We start from the raw sequence: 20,144 nt of genomic DNA, 5'->3' as shown, positions 1-20,144 counted from the left end.
CACCCTGAACAAGCACAACAAGTTAAGCCAGCTGAATGCCTTCTTGGACAAGAACAATGTTCTCAGGGTGGGAGGACGGCTATCTCGATCAGCCTTACACCATGATGTAAAACATCCGGCAATACTTCCGAAGAACTCTCATGTGTCAGCCCTGTTAGTCAAACATTATCACGAGCGTGTGCACCACCAAGGAAGAGGCATGACTATGAACGAGCTGCGTGCAAATGGAATATGGATCCTTGGCTGCGGAAATGTGGTCTCCTCACACATTTACAAATGCGTAACATGCAGGAGATATAGAAGAGTCACAGAAGTCCAAAAGATGGCAGACCTGCCAGAAGAAAGAACAGAGATGTCTCCCCCCTTTACTTATTGTGGTCTTGATTGTTTTGGCCCCTTTATCGTAAAGGAAGGAAGGAAGGAATTGAAACGTTATGGAGTGTTGTTTACTTGCTTATGCTCCAGAGCAATACATATAGAAACACTAGATGACTTGACAACAGACGCCTTCATGAATGCGCTTCGAACCTTTGTAGCTATCAGAGGACCTGTGCGCCAATTGTGATGCGATCAGGGAACAAATTTCATGGGTGCCAGGAGAGTGTTTTCTGAGTTGCTCAAGGGAATGGACCAAGAACGTCAACGAGCAATTGGTTGCGAATTTGTAACAAACGTCCCATCAGCAAGCCACATGGGCGGAGTCTGGGAGCGTCAAATTCGAACGATCCGAAGCATCTTGACTGTCATGCTTGACAAATCCGCAAGCAGACTAGACACCACATCTCTGAGAACGTTTCTCTACGAAACAATGGCTATAATTAACAGCAGGCCACTAAGTGTTGAACATCTTCATGATCCCACCGGACCGGAGCCTCTCACTCCCAACCATATACTAACGATGAAATCATCAGTTATTCTGCCCCCTCCTGGACAGTTCTGCAAAGAAGATCTCTATCTGTGCAAACGTTGGAGAAGAGTGCAGTTCCTAGCTGATGAATTCTGGCAAAGATGGAAGCGGGAATACTTGCTAAACCTCCAACAACGACAGAAATGGCAAAGAACATCACGAAATTCACAAGTAGATGACATTGTGATTCTACAAGACGACAGCTCTCCAAGAAATGAATGGAAGCTCGCCAGGGTTGTAGAAATTCACCCTAGTGCAGACGGTATGGTGCGGAAGCTGAAGCTACTGGTCGGGGACACTACTGGTAAAGGACAGTCACTTACTAAAAAAGTCTACCTCGAAAGGCCTATTCACAAAGTAGTTACATTACTTGAGGCTTAAGTCACATACATTACATCACATCATCATTCATTCAGTCTTAAAACACTTTATTGATTGTTTTTTCTTTATAAAAGATTTTTTTAAAAAAATCACACATTTTAAGTTAATGAGTGATTTGGTGGGAGTGTAAGTGTTGTTGCATAAATACTCGTGTGTTCATGATGCACAGTTAATAATTGCTGTCATAATTTCATGTAATAAATAAAAAATTAACTTAATGTAAAGTTAATAATGTAATGCATGTTTAAAAGCTAAAGGGTAAATAGGCAGCTGAATAAGACGTGGTCAACAGTGTATTTAGTTCATTTTATGCGTTCCGATTTGCCCCGGAACTAATGTTCTCTGTTTGTGTTACCGCTACAACCGTTTAGTCGACGCACTGTTTTGGGTTCCAGCGGAGCAGATGGCATACGAGACTTTGTTAAACTGCATTAAAAGTTGTAAATGTCGATGTCTGAAGGCAATGCAGACAGTCAAATGGACTTTCAAGAGACTTTAAAGGATTTAATAACCTCTTTTCACGACAAGCGGCCAACGAGTTCTCACGGCGTGAACAAAGTGTTGATGTATCAGAGAGATCAGACGTGCCCACAGCAATAAACGCCCGTTTCAGAGAACCGACCTGTGTCTGTGTTGTGAAGAGAGCTACAGGCAGGGAAGAGTAGTTAGATACGAACGCGATGTGTTTACTGATGTATACGATATTTCATTGAGCAAATAAGTGATCAGATTAACTTATTCCGGCGTAATATTGAAAAACATCAATTAGAGAATTTATAGTCTTGAATCATATGCATTTGCAGGATGTTAACAGTATTTTGTAGGTATTGTGTTACCATTCATCTTCATGCAGTTATAGCCTGTTTTTTTTTTTTTTTTTACATTACTTCTTAATCAGTAACAGACACCGTTATAAACCATCTACAAATGTAAGCTTAGTGTAGTATTACCACGTTAACTTTAACACCTGTGTACACAGTTTGTAATAACACAATAACCATAACGCATTGTTCATTGTAAACGTGGGATTATGAGTTATATTGAAAACGTCGTACATAGAAAACATGTCGTAATGTACCCTGAGTGTAAACCTTAGCCGCATTCATCATGAAGCGATTTGCAAAGATTAATATAAATATTAATATAAAGGTTAATAAAACGTTACACTCACTTCTTCTTCTGGAGGTGCAGCAGGAACACGAATAGTTGGTACCTATCCTTTTTTCAGGAGCAGCTTCTTAGCAAATCCAGCTTTATACTGACCCTCGTTTGTAAAGCAGTCTAGTTAAAAATGATTAGCGCAAACAAAAAAGCATTGATGTTGATCGTGGGGAATATTCCCTTCAAAAACAAAACTCAGCCACTGTGTCTTCAGCGGTTCGGATTTAGGAACATCAACCTGATGCTGTGTTCCTTATTACACCCAAGAACAGAACACCACAATCGCTTAGACGTCATTCTGCTCCAGCGTATCAACAATAGCGGACTATGATTGACAGCTCGCTCATGAGCGAGGGCGGGTCTGTGTTGAAACGCTGCTGTCAATCAACAATCGTGGGAGGGGCGTCCGATCTTCTGACGTCACAAAATCGAACGGCTTGATTTGAGAGAGGGGAAAACATATGGAGATAAAAAAAAAACAATGGATGGATTTTTATCATTTTATGATGGTTGCGTACAAGCACTGCCAACACACATTTCAGTACAATCAACTTGTAAAAGTTCATGTACCATTATATGACCCCTTTAAATGGGTCATAAATTGAGCAATAAAATTTCCATTGATCTTTTGACATAAGAAGTCACTGTACTATAAAAAAATCCTGCAACTTTCAGAACTAAAAACTTCCTTGTTAGTCCTAAAACAGCTTTTATTGAAACCAAGCTCAGAAAACTTCTAGTTTTGGATTTTGTCACATTATTATGTCATAGTGCGACGAAAGACTACTTCTGCAGAAGATCAATGCCTATCTCTATATCACTGCCTCTTTAGCTCCGCCCACCAATTCAAGCATGGCATGTAGTATTAAATATGAGACAGATGCAAGGATTACTCCAGCAACAAAACGATAGAGATACCTTTGAGGATTACAGGACATTTTGAAGTGCCAGGTTGTGGGAAAACAGTATTTGCATTGCCAGCAAGTTCCAGTCAGATCGCATCAGTAAGACACTGTTCGTTTGTTCGCTTCGTTTTACAGCAGATTCATTTCAAAGCAGGCTTTTCAGAGAGACTGAAAATAAAAATGATGCAGTGCACACTATTGGATCCGACAGCAATGTCGCAACACACGAGTTTAAAAACACCAATATTTATTGTATTTATAAAATAAGTATTAATGATAGAAATGTTACCAATTTGTATGCTTAATAACTGAAATCAATTGCAGTCTTGCTTTTTATTGTTTCCCCCCTAAGGTTAATGTTTTTTAATGGAAACACTTGCATAAATAAGACAAAACCCCAAGCAGCCACAAATAATGTGGCCACTGGTTTATATTGATCGCAAGATCAGAAAATCCTGGAGGAAATAATAACAGTGCGAATGAGAAATCATTGAGAATTCTCCATATGAGAAATAACAACATACAGTTTTTTAAAATAATATAATGACAGAATTTTTATTTTTGGATTAACTGTTCCTTTAATAAACATTAATAGTCTTATTGTGTAGTTTCATACACAATAAGATAAAAAAGGGTATTAAAATAACAACTTTTCTGCTGACCTACCCACGGCTGAGTCAAAATCAGCTATATTTATTTGCTACCTCCTTTTGCAAAGATGTGTCATTTTCACTTTTTTATTAGTGCTTTCAAATTGAGTAATAGCGATTAATCACATCTAACATAAAAGTTTGTAAATATATAATATGTGTATATACGTCATGTAGTATTTAAGAAATCTGAACTGTTGATGTTTGTGGATATGCAAATATGTATTTCTTTATGTGTGAGTGTGTAGTGAGTGCTATACATTGCTCTCAAGGTCAAAGTTTAAAAAGCATGTGTACAAGAGAATTATTCAACAGGAAAGCACTTTGCATGGCCACTGGGATTTCTTCATACAATTAATGACTTAAATTTCACTCTCTGCCCTACATAGCAACCATTGCCTGGCTACATGCAAAAGCTGCCAAGCAACAGGTGTAGGACAGGACTGTCAATGGAATTAGACACATTAATTACACCATCAATCATATTGATGTTTAACAGCGAACTCTGCCTCTCTCATTCATTTAAGTCAAGTCAAATTTATATGTAAAGCACTTTTCACAATGCACATTGTTTCGAAAATCATGATGTTAGTAATGTTTATAATACCTTAATATCTTCATGCTTTATAGTCACATTTTACAGATAATATATATCCAGCTTTATAAAGAGAACTGTGCTATAACAGTTTACATTTTGTGACAATATAAATCACTCAGCAGAGATATACAGTATAATATATATTGTTTTATGTGAATGTACTGTATGTATGCAGGTAAAATAGAATGTACTATAAATATATAATCAACTGATAAGATCATTTGCATTTTTCAACAATAACAATCAAGCAGTAATATAGTTCACATTTTTCAATGATATAACAATCGAGAAGTTGAGATTAGCTATAAATGAATATATTCCTTCTTCTTCTTCTTGTAGACCAATATATTATTGATTTCCACTCACAACCAAAATGTACAACATTAATTGATAATTACACCCGCCTATATCAATAGTAGATAGTGAAAAGAAAGCACAGTTCAGAGTGAAAACATGCTCAGTGAACTACAGGTGTCAAACAACTATAAAATCAGCATTTAACAACTTCAGGTAACATGTTTCAGGATATAGTCAGCTGCAAATATGGCTTGACCCCCAAAAAATTCTAACAAAAGGTTTCTCAGTGGTTTACAGTAAGTTTGACTCCAAGAAAGGCCCCATTTTCAAAACGGCGGCCGTCAGGTCCTTAAAATGACCATTACTCCTTTGTATTCCTCCTAGACCAGGAATACTGGTGCCTGATACATGTTTGGGCCATGTAATATTATAATTAGAATATTTGCATGATGGATAAGTGATTACAAGTACAATTATATATTAAAGCAATTGGTTACAAGCATATTTATGTGAAAAATAAGAACAATTTCCCTTAAGTAATTGCATATTTCTCCTTTCTCATATCATTTGCCTAGCGTTGGTGGTTTCTGTGGTTCATAACCATTCTTTTGATTCCAATAAAGAATAAATTCATTAGAACATGTGTGGTACTCTAAAACTAGTCAAAACAGGGCTGCCACTTGAAGGCATGTGCTGATTGTCTAAACCCATACAGAATCACAGCAATTCATTGGCTGATGGCGCGGACGCCTCCTCAGCGGGGCTACGTCACTCACTCTTATACAGTGAACGCGCCATCTGCTCCTCAGTTTTTCCACCGATGAAGAAGAAGCGCCTTCATCAAGGGGAGCTTGGCAGCGAACGCAGCGTCTCGTTCCCTATTCAGAGAACATGGGTTATGCGGGTAACCCGAGACGTTCTCTTTCATAGGTTCACTCGACGTTGCGTAGCGATGACGCAATGCGAACGATATACCACACATGCCAAGCTAAGCGCTGCCGGATCTGGCCCAACAGACCGTTCGCTGCTCTCTGGTCCTCCACTCTTTTTGGCCGCCCTACCTTAGACTCCGCCTCCACCCTCGGTCGCTCCAACTCGCCCTCAGACCTCTGGATCCCCAGCTCGTTCTGAGGAGGTCATCGCTGCGGCTCCATCGCGGCCACCTAGATTACCGTCATCTGTCCACCACCTCGGCTCATCGGCTGCACGGTGGGCTCCATCTCGTCGTTATTGCCCTCATCAGTATTCCTCCATGGCTCCTCCCTCCATCAACGCCGCCATGGGACACTCCTCTGGTCGTGGCATGGATGAACAGCCATCATCCCCTGCTCAAAGAAGACTTGAAATCTTGTGACTTCAGAAGACTTGGAATATATAGTGTAATTCAAATGGACTGGTCTTATGGTGTTTTTTTTTATTAGAGTTGGACAGTAGAAATCACCATCTACTGTCCTTAAATGAAAAAGAGAAGCTCAGACATTCTGCATAACATCTCCTTTTTTATTTTTATTTTTTTCACTGAAGAAAGAAAATAAAATTTTCAGTTTTGGAGAGTTCATCTTTAATAATTCACCTTCTGGATGCATGTGAGAGAAGTTAAAAGAGAGATAAAACATATGATTAATGGACTGCAGGTAAACTTCAAAGTTGTCTAAAAGACCCAGTGAGATAAAAACATCAAACCAGGGGACACTACAGTGGTACAGTTTATAACTCGCACCCATAAACGGTTTGGGAGTTGAGCGCGCCTGTTCTCAACACTACAGTGGTGACTGGTGTGGTGACATAAGAACGAGAGCACAAACAAAGCCTGCAAACACAGCAGAGAGGCACGTGACTCAGGGTGTATTTTAGTGAGCTGTCAGGTGGAGTACAGGTGCACACTCAGCAAACCCTCATACACTAAACTTGCTTTTGAAAAGGATCTGTGTATTGTCCCACAGCAAAAATAAATAAATAAATAAATAAATAAATAAATAAAGACAAATGTGCATCCAGAAATTAAACTTTTCAGGTATTCATCACCCTGTTACAGATATAAAAGCTGAGCAGCATGAAACCGCAAACCATATCAGTTGACTAAACGAGTTGTTTTGTCTATCCGGGAACACTCCCAGTTCAACACAAAAGAACAAAAACACTAAAGACATTTAGGCTATTTCTGTCAGGACCACTATCGTCAAATATGATTGGCAATTGCATACGGTTGCGATTGGCTGTATGATTCTTTTCTGGGCAAGAACTCCCTGCTCATCCATGCAGCCTAGCAGCAATTGTGTTCACCAAACTTTGATCATAAAAGAATCCCGAAAAAAGTATACTAGTTTCTACAAAATTATTAAGTAGCACTACCGTTTTCAACATAATAAATGTTTCTTGAGCAGCAAATCATCATATTAGAATGATTTCTGAAGGATCATGTGACACTGAAGACTGGAGTAATGATGCTGCTTTGACTCACATGAATAAATTATATTTTAAAGTATATTCAAACAAAAAGTAGTTATTTAAAATTGTGATAATATTTCACAATATTACTATTTGTACTGTATTTTTATCAAATACACGCAGTCTTGGTGAGCATAAGTGACTTTTTTTTTTATGAAAAAAAAAACTAACCGACCTCAAACTTTTTAACTGTAATGCATCTACATACACTCATCTAAAGGATTATTAGGAACACCTGTTCAATTTCTCATTAATGCAATTATCTAATCAACCAATCACATGGCAGTTCCTTCAATGAATTTAGGGGTGTGGTCCTGGTCAAGACAATCTCCTGAACTCCAAACTGAATGTCAGAATGGGAAAAAAAGGTGATTTAAGCAATTTTGAGCGTGGCATGGTTGTTGGTGCCAGACGGGCCGGTCTGACTATTTCACAATCTGCTCAGTTACTGGGATTTTCACGCACAACCATTTCTAGGGTTTACAAAGAATGGTGTGAAAATGGAAAAACATCCAGTATGCGGCAGTCCTGTGGGCGAAAATGCCTTGTTGATGCTAGAGGTCAGAGGAGAATGGGCCGACTGATTCAAGCTGATAGAAGAGCAACTTTGAATGAAATAACCACTCGTTACAACCGAGGTATGCAGCAAAGCATTTGTGAAGCCACAACACGCACAACCTTGAGGCGGATGGGCTACAGCAGCAGAAGACCCCACTGGGTACCACTCATCTCCACTACAAATAGGAAAAAGAGGCTACAATTTGCACGAGCTCACCAAAATTGGACAGTTGAAGACTGGAAAAATGTTGCCTGGTCTGATGAGTCTCGATTTCTGTTGAGACATTCAGATGGAAGAGTCAGAATTTGGTGTAAACAGAATGAGAACACAGTATTAGTATGGTGTTCCTAATAATCTTTTAGGTGAGTGTATATGTGCATTATTTATTTTTTTAAATATGCTTGTCAATTAAAACATCAAAATTTCTAGATGAACTAGTCTGTCATACTAATCAAAGTTGGTTGCTGGTCGATTAGTCACCCGTTGTGATCCATCCCTTTTTTGAAAGCTACGGGTGTAACCATCTCTCAATCTAAAACACAAAACAGACAGCAGATGGATTACTATGAGAGAGACATTATGATTCTTTTTATTGTCTTTCAGATCCCCAATATGAAGGTCTTCAGTAACTTGTCACTTCTTTCAAAGGAGACATCTGAGTTTTGTGTACAAAAGATCTCTTTTCAAAATCAAGACCATTGAACGCCAGGCAGTGAAGCGGATTTCACATAAGAGATTAGATAACACACACTCAACACTCAACACTGCAGCATACATCTGGAATACATGACTAGAAACTTTCAATGAGCTGGCAGAAAGAAAGGACATGTTTATTTTTCTTGCATTCAATACAGAAACACACAGAGAAATTCAAAATTTCAGATTCAGTGAACTGAGAAAATTTACCAGCCAGATCATGTTACCTGGATTATGTATATTCTGTCCCTCTATGTTCTATAGTATTGTATTAGTTCGCTGGTGCATTTCTTTATTTTCCCACTTGGGGTCAGTATCTCCTTTAGTGTTTCTTTTGGGTTCTTCTTCATGGATTATAACGCGTGTTCTACTCGGCGCTCTGTTGTGATGTGCTGACCCAGCAGGAAAAAAGTTTGTTACACGCAGTGAGAAAATGTTCGGAGGTCAGGTGTTGACATGCTTCACTCTTCTCAGTCCCCTTATCTTTGGGAAGCTTTGACATGCCATAATCTGTAAGTTATTAGCGGACAATTTTGTTATTCTAAATGTTTTGTTACTTTTCTGGTACTTAATTTAACTCTTTCAAGCAAAAAGGTTGTTTGTGATCTAAGCCAAGTTAATGTTGCTAGCTTCTGTTTAGTATGTGGTTGTACAATATCTTATAAGTCAATGTGAACACTGCTTTTACTCAACTTAGGTCGTCAGGTTGTACATACAGGTTGTCAAAAGTAAAACAAGTAGCTTTTGTTTTACTGTGTAGCTTTGATTAAGGCTTGCTGAGTTCATGTTCTACTAAATCTAGAGGAAAAGAGTCGACCTGTTATTTTCTTACTGATATGTTGAATAGTATTTTGAATTGCCTGTGAATCTGTGCACTGAAACTGCAATTAACTGCAGTATATTCTGCAACCACATGGTGACAAACTGAATCATTTAAAGATGTAACATTTGTGATTCTTATATCTTGAACTCTGATCACTTCCAGCATTTAAATTCACAGCAATGAGTCTTGGTTTGTTAAATAATGTATTTTTAATGAAATTTCCTTGTATGTTCACAGTTTTACAATCAAAAAGAGAGGTCTTCAGTAAAGACACTAAGAGGAAAACTGTGTCCTGTTATTCCTGGAACCACCTTCTCTTACTGTTTAGCTCGCTACATAGGCTGAGTATCCACACACTCAACCGAGGGCAGAAGAGTAAAAAGATTATCTACCTATCAAGCACCCAAGATGTCTCAGCCTGAAGCTACACCGCCTATGTCCCAGATGGTGGCCCGGTCGGAGTGCTACTCACGTTCTTCACGCCGTTCGTCCACCAGCCAAGCTGCAGCACGAGCCCGAGCAGACGCAGAAGCTGCCCGCACCAGAGCACAGTATGCCAAACGCCAGATCGACATGGAGGTTGAGAAGGCGCGCATCGAGGCAACGCTAAACGCTCTGAAAAAGGAGGGTGAGGCTGAAGCAGCGCTTGCTGCAGCTCATGTCCTGGAAGCGGCAGCTGACGAGGAGCACCACGCCATCGACCTCACTGAGCATGGCATCTCCCCTAGGACGCCTCCTTCCATCAGACGTGCTCGAGACTATGTGAATGCTCACTTCACCAACTTCAGTTCGCAAGTGAAAGAAGAAGAAAAGCCTGACACAGGACAACTGGTCAGTCATAACGACTCTCACTATCTACAACAGAGCCAAACACCAGTCGCTTCCTCTCCAGGTGAACATCTCACTGATTTTGTAGACAGGGAGCAGCTGAAGTCCCCTCCTACACACATAAAAATGGACATTTCACCCCAGCCTAGACCTTCAGCGACTCCACAGACTGAACTGTCGCATCTAGCAGCCTACCTAGCACGCCGTGATCTGCTAACAACGGGATTCAAGGTTTTCGACAACCGTCCTGAGTCCTACTTGTCCTGGAAGTCCATCTTCTGCAACGCCATAGAAGGCCTCAACCTCAAGCCCAGCGAAGAGCTTGACTTTCTAACCAAGTGGCTCAGAGGGGAGTCACTTCAACATGCTCTGAGGATCAGGGCGGTCCATGTGAACAACCCACAAGCAGGCCTCCAACGTTTGTGGCAGCGTCTAGACAAGAGTTACGGCTCTCCAGAGGTAGTCGAAGCGTCACTCTTCCAACGCTTACAGACTTTTCCAAAGATATCCAATAAAGACGCTCACCTGCTGCAGGAGCTTGCAGATCTGCTAGAGTTAGAGTATGCACAAAGTGAAAGTTATCTGCCAGGCCTTAGCTTTCTCGACACCCCAAGGGGGATAAACCCGATAGTTGAAAAGCTCCCTTACGGACTCCAGGAGTCATGGGTGAAACAAGGGACAAAATACAAAAGAGACAATGGTGCAGTTTACCCACCTTTCTCATATTTTGTTCAGTTTGTAAATGACTATGCTGAAATGAAAACAGACCCTAGCTTTATGTTACAAAGTTCAAACATAGTAGCTCCAAGAGTTGACAAAACACTAGTAAAACCAACCAGATACAGAGTTCCTGTTGCAGTGAACAAAACAGATATCAGTCAAACAAACAGCACAGCTCAAACATCCGTTCTCAATCCGGACAAGCAATGTCCTATTCACCACAAGCCCCATTCACTCGCTAAATGCAGGGGATTTAGGTCAAAAACACTGGACAAAAGAAAAGGTATCCTCAAAGAACACGCTATTTGTTATAAGTGTTGTTCTTCCACAAGTCACAGAGCTAAAGACTGTAAAGCCATTATCCAATGCTCAGAATGTAATAGTAATGTGCACGTGTCCGCCATGCATGCTGGTCCACCTCCATGGACACCTAAAGACTCTAACCCTCTGCCTCAGAGCCACGGCGGGGAGTCCGATTCCCCAAGCACTGTAACTACAACCAGTTGCACAGAAGTGTGTGGCCAAGGCCTCAAAGGTAAATCCTGCTCTAAGATTTGCTTAGTCAACGTGTATCCCCGCACATCCCCTGAAAAGAAAAGGAGGATGTACGCCATGTTAGATGACCAAAGCAATTCATCCTTAGCCAGGTCTGCCTTCTTTGACATGTTTAATGTAAAAGGTACCATACTCCCATACACCATGAAAACATGCGCTGGTTTATCAGAGATTGGAGGGCGCAGAGCTAGTGACTTTGTTATTGAGGATGTAAATGGAAAAGTGTCCATGCTGCTACCCATACTAACAGAATGTGATCAGATTCCAGATAACAGGGACGAGATTCCCACCTCTGAGGCTGCGTCGGCTCACCCTCATCTACAGGCAATCGCTTCGCAGATTCCTCCTCTGGACCCATCAGCAAAAATCCTTCTCCTCTTGGGCAGGGACATCATCGAAGCTCACAAGGTCCGCAGTCAGGTGAATGGTCCAAACAGTGCGCCTTATGCTCAACGCCTTGATCTGGGATGGGTAGTTATAGGTGATGTCTGCCTCTCAGGTGCCCACAAACCCACAGTGAACTCTTTTAAGACAAACATTCTAGACAACGGCCGCCCTACCTTCCTCAGGCCCTGTGAAAACAAAATCTATAATCAAAGACAAATACACAGAAAGCTGTCATACACTTAAGACACAAGCTGAATTGGGCAGACACATTTTCCAGCAAACAGCAGATGATGACAAAGTGGCACTTTCAGCAGAAGATGCTTTGTTCTTGGACATTATGCACAAAGACTTTGCAAAAGATGATGCGAATAATTGGGTAGCTCCACTCCCATTCCGCACCCCCAGGCAGCGTTTGCCCAACAACAGGGACCAGGCCCTCAGTCGTTTAATGTCGCTCCGCAAAACGTTGAAAAGGAAACCTGAAATGAGGGAGCATTATGCTGAGTTTTTGGATAAAATCGTCAGTAAGGGCCACGCCGAACCAGCACCTGCTCTTACTCCAGACCAAGAATGCTGGTATCTCCCAAGTTTTGGAGTTTACCACCATCAAAAGCCAGGGAAAATTAGGGTAGTCTTCGATTCGAGTGCTCAATGTAGTAATGTTTCTCTCAATGATGTGCTACTAAAAGGGCCAGATCTCAATAACACTCTTGTGGGAGTTTTGATGCGTTTCAGGTCTGACCCATACACAGTCATGGCAGACGTGGAGCAAATGTTCCACAACTTTCTAGTCAGAGAGGACCACCGCAACTACCTTCGCTTCTTGTGGTTCAAAAACCATGATCTGGATGGAGAAGTGCAGGAATTCAGGGGTGCGTTTCCCGAAAGCATCGTTGGCCAACTATGGTCGCAAGTTCCGTCGTTACCAATAGAGTTCAATGGACATTGCGATGAACTTGCGACCATAGTTGGCTAACGATGCTTTCGGGAAACGCACCCCAGGATGAGAGTACATGTATTTGGGAACTGCCCCTCCCCTTCAGTGGCTATCTATGGACTGAAACGGTCAGCGATGGAGGGAGAAAGGGAATACGGCAGTGATGCAAGAGAGTTCATTGAGCGTCACTTTTATGTAGATGATGGACTGAAATCATTTTCTTCCGCAGATGAGGCCATTGACATTCTCTGTAGAGCTCAGAAGATGCTGGCTCAGTGTAATATACGCCTGCACAAAATCTCGTCCAACTGTCCTATCATCACAAGTGCTTTTCCAAGTGAGGACCTTGCGACGAACATGCAGGGCCTTGACCTCGGGCAGACTACCCCACCCATGCAGCACAGCTTAGGCTTGGGCTGGGACCTGTCCACAGACCTGTTCAAGTTTCAGGTAACAGTCAATGAAAAGCCCTTCACTAAACGGGGAGTGCTGTCAGTCATTAATAGTGTGTACGACCCGCTTGGCTTTGCTGTCCCAGTCATTGTAGAAGGCAGGGCCATACTGAGAGGCATTTCCACTGACATTTGTGAATGGGACACCGAACTGCCTAAAGACAAATTACAACAGTGGCAACAATGGAAAGACTCCCTCAAATATCTACAGCAACTTGAAATCCCCAGAATGTACACCCCAATACCACTATCTGCAGCTCTAACTAAGGAGATCCATGTTTTTTGTGATGCCTCCACTAAGGCAGTGGGCGCTGTTGCTTACCTCAAACTCACAGATAGAGATGGACACAGTGAAGTGGGTTTCCTTCTCGGCAAAGCACGGCTTTCCCCAAAACCAGACATCACCATACCTAGGCTTGAACTTTGCGCAGCAGTCCTGGCTGTGGAGGTGGCCGAGTTAGTCCTGGAGGAGCTAGACATCGCTGTCGAAAAGGTGAACTTCTACACAGACTCCAAGGTAGTGCTCGGTTACATCTTTAACAAAAAGAGACGCTTTCATGTTTATGTGCATAACCGAGTGGAACGTATTAGGCGCTTCACACAAGCTCACCAATGACATTACGTGCCCACTCATTTAAATCCTGCTGATCATGCCACACGAGCACTACCCGCTGAGCAGCTCTCTAACTCCACATGGATCAGTGGACCTGCTTTCCTTTCCAATTCAGGAGAAAGTCAAGCACAGGCAGAGTTGTTTGATCTTGTAGACCCAGAGATTGACAATGAACTGCGACCTGAGGTCACTACTTGTGCCACCACTCTCTCAGAGGATAGACTCAGTAGTGTCAGATTTGAAAGGTTTTCGAGTTGGAATGTACTACTTAAAGCTATATCCAAACTCCAACACATTGCCCAGTCATTTAAGCCGAACATAGAGGGCTCCTGTCATGGCTGGCACAGCTGTAATGAACATTTAGCTGAAAGACAACTCAACCAAGCCAAGAACACTATCATTCACACTGTTCAAAGAGAAGTTTACGCAGAGGACATAAGACAAGTTGAAAAAGGTGTGCCCCTAAAAAACTCAAGCCCACTTAGCAAACTGAGCCCTATTGTCGACACAAATGGAATCCTCAGAGTGGGTGGGAGACTAAGACGTGCACAGTTGACATTGGACGAAACAAATCCCATACTCATCCCTGGAAAGCACCACCTTGCCCAGCTCATTATAGAACACTTCCACAGGAAAGTATGCCACCAGGGCAGACATTTTACTGAAGGGGCAGTCAGGACTGCAGGTTTTTGGATTGTGGGAGGTAAAAGAGCAATAAGCAGAGTGATATTCAACTGCGTCACATGCCGCAAACTAAGGGGTAGACAACAGGAACAGATCATGGCTGAGCTACCAGAGGACAGGCTGTCCACGGACCCTCCTTTTACATATGTAGGCCTTGATGTGTTCGGCCCCTGGCCTGTCACAGTCAGAAAAACACGTGGTGGACAATCGGATGCTAAGCGATGGGCAGTCATATTTACATGTATGAGCACACGCGCCATTCACATTGAGATTATAGAATCGATGGACACGTCGTCGTTCATAAATGCCCTGCGTCGTTTCTTCGCCATTAGGGGTGCAGTCAAACTTCTTAGATCCGATTGTGGGACAAATTTTGTGAGCGCCTGCAAAGAACTGCAAATAGACAAACAGGGCTGTCACAACAGCAAACTTCACAGCTTTCTCAAAGACTCTGGCTGCAAATGGCATTTTAACCCCCCACATGCATCTCATATGGGTGGCTGCTGGGAGCGCATGATTGGGGTCACACGCAAAATCCTCGATGCAATGCTCCTAGAACATAGAAATGCAAAACTTACCCATGAGATATTAGTGACATTAATGGCTGAAGTCACTGCAATAGTAAATGCTCGTCCGCTCACGGCAGTTTCTACAGATCCAGAAAATCCAGCCATTCTTACCCCCTCCATGCTACTCACACAAAAGGTTGCAACCCCACCAGTCCCACCAGGTCAGTTTGAGAGCAGGGATCTTTTCAGAGCGCAATGGAGGCGCGTGCAATATCTTGCAAATGTTTTCTGGAGCCGATGGCAAAGGGAATATATCTCAGGACTTCAGAACTGCCGCAAATGGAAAACAGTAAAACCAAATTTGCAAACTGGAGATGTTGTTCTGCTAAAGGAGGCACTTGAACATAGGAACAACTGGCCACTTGGACTCATCACCAAAATCTTCCCAAGTGAGGATGGACTTGTCAGGAAAATAGAGGTTAAGATTTTCCGCAAGGGGGAACTCAGATGCTACACAAGACCTATAAGTGAGGTTGTGTTATTGGTGTCTAAAGACAGTACTTAGAATCAGGTACTTTGTTTCATTGTATTTTATCTGTAGTTGCATACTAGTTATGGATGACATTCTACAGATGTCAGGCGGGGAGTATTCTGTCCCTCTATGTTCTATAGTATTGTATTAGTTCGCTGGTGCATTTCTTTATTTTCCCACTTGGGGTCAGTATCTCCTTTAGTGTTTCTTTGGGGTTCTTCTTCATGGATTATAACACGTGTTCTACTCGGCGCTCTGTTGTCATGTGCTGACGCAGCAGGAAAAAAGTTTGTTACACGCAGTGAGAAAATGTTCGGAGGTCAGGTGTTGACATGCTTCACTCTTCTCAGTCCCCTTATCTTTGGGAAGCTTTGACATGCCATAATCTGTAAGTTATTAGTGGACAATTTTGTTATTCTAAATGTTTTGTTACTTTTCTGGTACTTAAGAGGTTATTTTAACTCTTTCAAGCAAAAAGGTTGTTTGTGATCTAAGCCAAGTTAATGTTGCTAGCTTCTGTTTAGTATGTGGTTGTACAATATCTTATAAGTCAATGTGAACACTGCTTTTACTCAACTTAGGTCGTCAGGTTGTACATACAGGTTGTCAAAAGTAAAACAAGTAGCTTTTGTTTTACTGTGTAGCTTTGATTAAGGCTTGCTGAGTTCATGTTCTACTAAATCTAGAGGAAAAGAGTCGACCTGTTATTTTCTTACTGATATGTTGAATAGTATTTTGAATTGCCTGTGAATCTGTGCACTGAAACTGCAATTAACTGCAGTATATTCTGCAACCACATGGTGACAAACTGAATCATTTAAAGATGTAACATTTGTGATTCTTATATCTTGAACTCTGATCACTTCCAGCATTTAAATTCACAGCAATGAGTCTTGGTTTGTTAAATAATGTATTTTTAATGAAATTTCCTTGTATGTTCACAGTTTTACAATCAAAAAGGGAGGTCTTCAGTAAAGACACTAAGAGGAAAACTGTGTCCTGTTATTCCTGGAACCACCTTCTCTTACTGTTTAGCTCGCTGCATAGGCTGAGTAGCCACACATTCAACCGAGGGCAGAAGAATGTATTATGCATTTTTATCGCAATTTTCCACCGGACAAAATTACGCTTGTTAGATTTCTGTTCTGTGCGTCTGTGCGCACCAATCTTGCACTTCTATCTACTCCTCAACCAGACCACCTAGAGACTTCGGGTTTTCGGCATTATGTTAAGGAAGGTCTAATCTCGGGAACGCACAAAAAAAAATCCTGGAAAAGATTTACTATCTCTTAGTGTTGTGATCCCATGAGGTGAGAAAATTGCGCTAAAACACTCACCGAGTTTTTATTACTTGTTTTATATAACAAAACAAAACAAACATTATAGCTGTAACACCAGCTGTAACAGGTCATTGCGTCTCATTCATATCTGCATGCAAAATGCATACAAATGTTGTTGTTTTTTATGCAGAGTTGATGATTCATTAATAAGATCTTACTAAAAATGTACTGTGACAGGTGATGATTATTCGTAAACATAGAAACAAACGAGGAGATAACCAGTACGCAAAACTGAATGGAGCAGAGAAACATGAACTAAACAAAACACAGCATAATCAAAATAATAGGGATTTAACGTTACTTGTATTCATCCCATTCAGTCAGACAACATATACAGTCAGTCACAGGCGATCCACACTCCAATCCAGAAGGGGGCGCGTGCGGTAATGCAACGCAGTTTGCTAAATGGCACAACAGGAAAAAGAGCAGAAGAAGAACAGCGCACTGAACGCTTGAAACCAAAGTCCACTAGATAGTGCGCATACACCGAATGCATCTTTCTGCGCTCACGGGAAAAGGAGTATACTGTGAAAGGCTCTGCACGAAACAGAGCGAAACGTGGGAAAATTAAGTATACACTCAAAAAAATGGTTTTGTGGCACTGATCTTTTTACCCAAATATTTTTTGTTAAAGTAACACACATATATTTCTTTTACCACCAAAACACTATTGTATTGCGTTTAATTAACTTAACCTGTATAATTTTCCACTATACTTAATTATCAATCGTTTAACTAATGTAAAGAGTTTAATTTCGAGATAAAAAAAAAACCCGGATGTGACGATGTCCAACGTATTGGATGAAGACGGTGTGCGAAGGTGCATGGCGTCAGAGCTAGAAGTATCAGCCAGGTAAATATAAAATATAAAGTTAACCTAAAGGCAAAGTCTTTCATTTCTGTTAGTGTTTCGGAAAGTCTGTTCTGGGATGCTTTTAATAGAGGGTTGGGCTTAAGCTTTGAATGTTTTTGAATGTCAATACCAAAAGTGCCGGTATCACAAGTGAAATAGCTGAGATTCTTAAATATTCACTAAATAACATACATTATCATGGCGAAACAGATTTCATGAGACAAAACTATACATTAGCAGGCAGAACACACGTCTATTAAAGTTCAAAAAGTTTGGGGTCGGCAATATTATTTTAATGTTTTTTTAAAGAAGTCGCTTATGCTCACCAAACCTATATACAGTACATATAGCCTATAAATCAGATATAGGCTAAGTACAATAACAACTTTAGAAAAAAAAACAAAAACATTACGATGTCTAGAAATCAATTTCAATAGTTTCGTTACGTTGGGTTTAATTTGTCTTTTAATGAGATCTACTAATATATTGTGAGTGCCGAGATTTGAAATAATACATAGATCTGCAGATTTTGCTTGTGTACCATAATGGACTGGGCTGCGTTGTCTCTTAGCGCGCTACGTGTGGGAAGGTGTGGGAAGGTGCATGGCGTCAGAGCTAGAAGTATCAGCCTGGTAAGAAAATATAAAGTTAATTTAAAGGCAAAGTCTTTCATTTCTGTTAGTGTTTCGGAAAGTCTGTTCTGGGATGCTTTTAATAGAGGGTTGGGCTTAAGCTTTGAATGTTTTAATGTAGTTTAGGTGGAGCAAATTGTAACACTCTTCATGCACATCTAATTTTACACGAGATGCTTTTCATTTTTGTAGCTGATTGTGACCAAATACCTTTTGGATTTTATCAGCCCTGCAAAAAATATGACCTATCCAAAAGTACATTCTGTTAACTAATGCTTAATACACTAAAGGAGGCTGTACTGTACAAACTGCTCCAGGGGGGACAAAATGCCACTAGGTGGAACAAACTGTAATTTGCACAACTGTCTGTTCAAAATAAATGAAATGAAACCTAGCATTGTGGATTTGATGCTTTTTTTCTGGTAACACTTCAGTTTAGGGTCCAATTCTCACTATTAACTAGTTGCTTATTAGCATGCATATTACTAGGATATTGGCTGTTTATTATTACTTATAGAGCACATATTAATGATGACCTTTTTCTATATCCTTTAATCCTACCCCATACCTAAACTTAACAACTACCTTACTAACTATTAATAAGCAGTAATTAGGGGTTCACTGAGGCAAAAGTCATAGTTAATAGATAATATTGTATTTTCTTATTGTACCGAACTCGTATCTAACCGTGACCCCAAAACTGAGGTACATGACTTCTGTATACCATTACACCCCTACAAAATAAGAGTCCAAGTCCGTGACAACAGCCTACAACCTATTTGTGGTCATTTTACTTTCTTTTTTCTCCAACCCTTTTTCTCCAACCCTTTTAACAGGATTTCTACTTATCCTGCTATCCTAACTCTGCATGATTATAGGGTTAGTTGCATTTTATTATTTGCATTTAGCTTTGTTTTTCCCTGACCCTATTAGAATAACCGTGAGTTGCAACCCATTTTTAGCCCACGAGCCACAAACTGAAAACCACAGCCATAACATGTCGATATGCACATTCAAACACTGTGGCAAGTCACTTCCAAAAAAAAGCAAGTTTTACATGTTCACACTTGCTTTGTTTGACAAAAATATTCAAAATTACTCCAGTCCACACAGTTGCTGAAGAAATGTTCCACTTGTCCTAAAGCATTTAAAGTTTTCTAAAAATGAAATCAATGAATTCAACAGAAATCAATGATCAACTTCAGTCTTCTTCACATAATAGTGTTTTAACAGATTCACGTGACAAACCTGTTTACTTTTTAAGATCTGGTGTCTCAATCAACAACATAATGTAGTATATAGTCCCGCAAACATAGTCTGAAATGGTGAGCCCACAACTGGCAAAAGTACCATTACCTGGTCACTTGGCTGGAAAATGCAAACTTCAGCTCATCGGTCAAACAAACATTTTATTTTTTCTTATGCTTGACTAAGATGTATTTTAGCTAGATGACAACGAAAAATGTGGACGTTGTTTTTTAAACGCGTTTCAAGTCACTTGCACATGCAGTTTTGTACGTGCACCATCCGCATGGACACAAAAATTGGGCTGCATAAGGACAGTTGACAGTTGATAAGGACAAGAAAGTCATGCAGGTTTGTCTCAAGGCACCAATGTTATGACAAATCTGTTCAGTACCGGACTCCCAGGTCCGTCTACTGTCACACCCTGGCACT

At 40.8% G+C, this 20,144-nt stretch overlaps 2 protein-coding genes across 2 annotated transcripts in view; one reads left to right on the top strand and one right to left on the bottom strand.

Annotated features, from left to right (window-relative positions):
• Positions 1–20,144, top strand: part of LOC307168281 (GDP-L-fucose synthase-like) — a 553,698-nt gene that overhangs the window by 486,161 nt on the left and 47,393 nt on the right. The gene's annotated exons all lie outside the window — the stretch shown is intronic.
• The window catches only part of LOC307168278 (uncharacterized protein), a 91,776-nt gene that overhangs the window by 54,085 nt on the left and 17,547 nt on the right, over positions 1–20,144 (bottom strand). The window lies entirely within an intron of this gene.

The sequence above is a fragment of the Squalius cephalus genome (genome assembly GCF_949319135.1).
Source record: "Squalius cephalus genome assembly, chromosome: 12".
Lineage (NCBI taxonomy): Eukaryota > Metazoa > Chordata > Actinopteri > Cypriniformes > Leuciscidae > Squalius > Squalius cephalus.
This window is presented reverse-complemented; position numbering and strand designations above follow the sequence as displayed.